The sequence below is a fragment of the Trichosurus vulpecula genome, chromosome 8 (genome assembly GCF_011100635.1).
Source record: "Trichosurus vulpecula isolate mTriVul1 chromosome 8, mTriVul1.pri, whole genome shotgun sequence".
Lineage (NCBI taxonomy): Eukaryota > Metazoa > Chordata > Mammalia > Diprotodontia > Phalangeridae > Trichosurus > Trichosurus vulpecula.
In genome coordinates this window covers 111,874,658-111,878,947 of record NC_050580.1, presented here as the reverse complement: position 1 = coordinate 111,878,947, position 4,290 = coordinate 111,874,658, and positions in this window count along the sequence as shown.

Below are 4,290 nucleotides of genomic sequence, written 5' to 3'. Positions count from 1 at the left end.
CAAACTTTTCCTCCGTATATCTGTGCTCATGCCATTCCCTTGGCCTAGGTGCCTTGCCACCCTCCCTCACTCTATTTGTTCTTTGCTGTCCTTCAAGGCCCACCTCAAATTCTACCTTCTGCCTTTTCTGATCCCCCCTCCAAACAAAAATGATTTCTCTCACCGCTAAAATTCCATAGCATCTAGTACCTTTCTGGATATGCATCACATTCTGCCTTACATATAGTTATCTTGACATTACAGAAAGAACACTGGAATTGGAGACTAAAGCCTGGGGTTCAAATCCTGCCTCTTCTACTAACTCGCTGCATGATTGTGGGTAAGGCTCTGGGCCTGTCTCCTAATTTTTGAAATGAGGAGGTTGAACTCCAAAGGTCTCTGTTATCCCTCCCGATACTAAAAGCCTATGATCTCCATAGGTTTTATTTATCATTACGACATTGTTCTCAAAGGCAGACTGTCTTTTGTGTTCCCTTTCATATCCAGCAAATGCCTTATGAACAAATGAACTTGTGCCTGTGTGTATTTGTGTGTGTCTAGGCTCCAGTTTGCCTACGCGCACGTGTGTGTGTGGGGGGGTAGGAGGCAGTGCTGGAGCAGCAGATTCTGTCAGGGCTGGGAGCTGCTCTTTCTCCTCCCCTCCCAGCCGCCTGCTTCTCTGGGTTTGGCAGTGTTAGAAAGGGAAATTGCTGAACAGATTGCAATTAAGGGGGATGGAGAGAGAGAGGCCCTAAAATGCTGCTTGACTGAGTAGTAAACTGTGTTTTACCCCAGAGCCAGTAGGGCACCTCAGACATAGGGCTAATTCCATGATGTAGCTGAGGCTGCTGGTTTCACCCAAGCTATGGACCAGACCCACACTCTGGGGACAAGTTGTGTGAAAGACAAAACATACAAAGCCTTAGTGGGCCTTAGAGGTGGAAGCAGGGCTAGCGACTCTATACTTTAGTCTCTGCCCTTGGTGGAGAGGGATGGGAACCAGAGAAGGAACTTTCTCTTCTCTCCCTTTCTCATTCCTTTTATGCCCTGCTCTTTAAAGGCTGGGAACCTGTCCTATTGATCTGAGTGGGTCTGGGACCAATATGTGAGAGTGAGGCTGCCAAGAGGAAAAAGATTTGTGAGGGGGTGGTGGAGAAATATGGATGAAGGTTGGAGAGTTAAGTCCCATGGGGCAGAGGGGCCACTTTTCCTGTTTTCCTACCATAATGGCCTAGTAGAATGATCTACAAGTCTGGAGACCTGGGTCCTAATTCTAGCCAGCCATTGACTATGGCTATGTGACCTTACCCATCTACTTACTCTTTGTGCCTCAATCTTGCTTGTATAAAATGAGGGTGTAAGACTAAGTAATCCCTGAGGTTCCTCCCAAATCAAATAGAAAATTTTATGACTCCTTTCCTTTCCTATTCTCTGGTCTATAGGGTAAGCTGGGAGGCGGCTTCCTCTACATTTGGCACCTAATACCTTATAGTGCAACTGAGGAGTTAGCGATCCAGTGGAAAGTGACATGTTTGGACTGCAAAACCCAGTGTCTGATTCTAAGGCGCAATTCCCTGTGGCTGGTGGGAGGTCCAGGGAGCAGGAGAAAATCCTTTTGTGGTAGAGAGCTATGAGGATGCCTGGAGTCTGTCAGCCTTGAGCACAACAGGGATACTAAAGGTTGAGGATTGTTGCCTGCCACCAAATGGGTGACAACTGGCCTTCAGAAAAAACACCTTAAAAGACAGACATATAGAGCTTGTGAAAGAGGACAATGTTCCAGGCCCCTCCCTCCTGTTTCCTTAAAGAGCACAACACATTCCAAGCTGCCCTTATTTCTACTAGATTTATTTGCTATTTTTTTGACAGACATCTAAATTATACATTGAGTTTTCCACATGACCAAACCCCTTGTCCCTCCCTTTGATTATCATTTTCCAAAGGGCCTATAAAAATGGGCCTTTAGATAGCTTAGACTGAACCCTGAAACCACAAGGAATGGAGCAGCTAAAAATACAAGGAAAGAAAGGCTTGTCTCAAAAAGAAGGAAAGAAAAATAAAAGCTGATTCCAATGACAATAAAGCAAAGTGTGCTGGCCTTGGTGACATGGCATTTCCTGGGGGTCCCCAGCTGCCCCTCAGAACCCCATCTGGGTTGATCAGGAACAGCCAACCATTGAGGAAAGGACTGAGTATCAAAGAAATAGCTTCCACTTGAGGGAATAAAGAAATTTGTCAAAATCAAGGGAAGACAGAAGTGGAGAAATGAGGGAATGGATTAGGAACATGTCCTCCCAGCAGCTGCCCGGAGCTTCTGACTTCTCTAACCCTGCCATAACATTTCTAACCGTTGTAATCACTGACTTTCAGCTGTGCTCTGACATGTTCCCCTGCTCAGCCCACATCAATGACATCCTTGTTTCCATAGTAACAATCGGATAGCAAAGGGGAGGGGGTGCATTGCTACAGGCCAGGGCAAATGAACCCAAAGTAACTGGCAGCTGGGGGTGGGGGAGAAGGGCACTCTAGCTTTTGCCACCATTGGTCTGTATGGTGGATATGCGACAGTCAACCCAACAGGGACCTTTATTCAATTTAATCATATCTCCCTCCTTCCCCATGATCAAATAAAATATTACTTAAGCATCTCTGTTTTTAGGCTTGCTTTGAATGGGAAAATTTGTAATCCTTTTACGGGGAGGGGGAAATGCAAAAAAAAAAAATTGTTTCTATAATGGGGGCTTTAAAAAGGAGCTTAAAGAATCTCTTTATTTGGTGCCTCATCCCCCCACCCAAGATGAAGGCTTGGTAACCCCAGTAATTACTTTGCAGAACAGATTAGGGGTGAAATGACATCCCAGGAGTCCCACATTGAGTGATGTTTGTCAATTTGTGCATGACTCAGCAGGACATCTTCTGTGGTTGGTGGGGGATGAGAATTATCAACATCCTCCCCACCCTCACCCTTTTAAAAATTGATGTTTCAGTTTCATATGCAAAGCTTTTTCCCAGAAAGATAGATGGAGTCCATGGGCCCAGGATTGTGAAGCTGGTACTGAAAGTCAGCAGCTATGCCAGTTTGGGTCAGAACAGGCCACCTCTGGGGATGAGAAGACAGCTGGTCTCTTTAGCCCATTCAACTTTCCACTATCCTGCTGGGACTTAAGGGTCAACTGCAGGGAGAGTTAATGTGAGGAAGACTGTTTCCACTAGAAACTGGACAGAGTATCTCAAATTCATTCTCTCTATGCCTGAGCCCCTAGGCACCAGAGTACAGTCTAATTAAGGAGGTGTGGTAGCTCTGTGATAGGCCTTCTTACTAAATTGGGGACATTTCTTAGGGCAAGAAAAAACAAACTCTCCTACCCACTCTGAGCCACAGATTCCCTTCCATTCTCCCATCAGTCTCATGACCAACCACAGCAGGCCCTTTCGAGTGGGGCTGGGAGCTTGGTTTTCCTGGATGTGACCTCTGGAATCACTGAACCAGTGTTCTAACAGCAAATCTTTTCCACCCTCATCCCACTCCACAAAGTGGCTGCTCTGTAAAAATTGATCTCTTCTTAAAAATCGATCTGCGCAGCTTTTCTCTGTGGAATGGGTTCACAGTAAAGCGGCATTTGTTTTTAAAATCTGATACCAGGGGCCCATTGTAATCATTTAAACACAGAATTCTTTGAGCTTTAGAAATCTCTTCTATAGGAGCACCACAGAGAGGCCAGCTAAGCTGAGTCGGCTGCTCCGTGCTCCACTGAACTGGAGAAGCCTGTTTATGCTAGCCTTCGCCCTCAATCTGAGAGCTGTTTAAGGACTTTTTAATTTTTCTAGAATTAAACCTCCCACCTTTCCTTACATTCCAGTTGTCGTACTGCCAGAGCCCTAAGAAGTTGCTTGTCTCTCTGCTGCTGGAGGTAGGGGGAGGTTCAATTCTGTAGTGACTTGTTTTCAATAAAGGGTTTTTTTTTTCCATGCCCAAAGGGGGAGGATTACATGCACATTCTCCTACCTGCATGACAAGATGGTTTAATCATCTGCCACTCCTCCCCCCAGCTTCAACACAGGCAGAATGCAGCACCAGCTCAATTGGTGATGGGAAAAATCTGACCAACACCAGAGAATGTTCTGTGTGGTTTCCAAACCGCTAGGGGAATCCAGGGAACAGGTCAGTGAATAAATGAACTCGGCATAAGCTTTTTTTCTTCTCTTTTTTTAAAGCCCACTGGAATGGTCTAAACTGCTCTGCAATCTCTTGTTCATTTAAAAGATCTCATTTTCTAATCATGTGCTTTGAGACATTTAATACTATTTCAA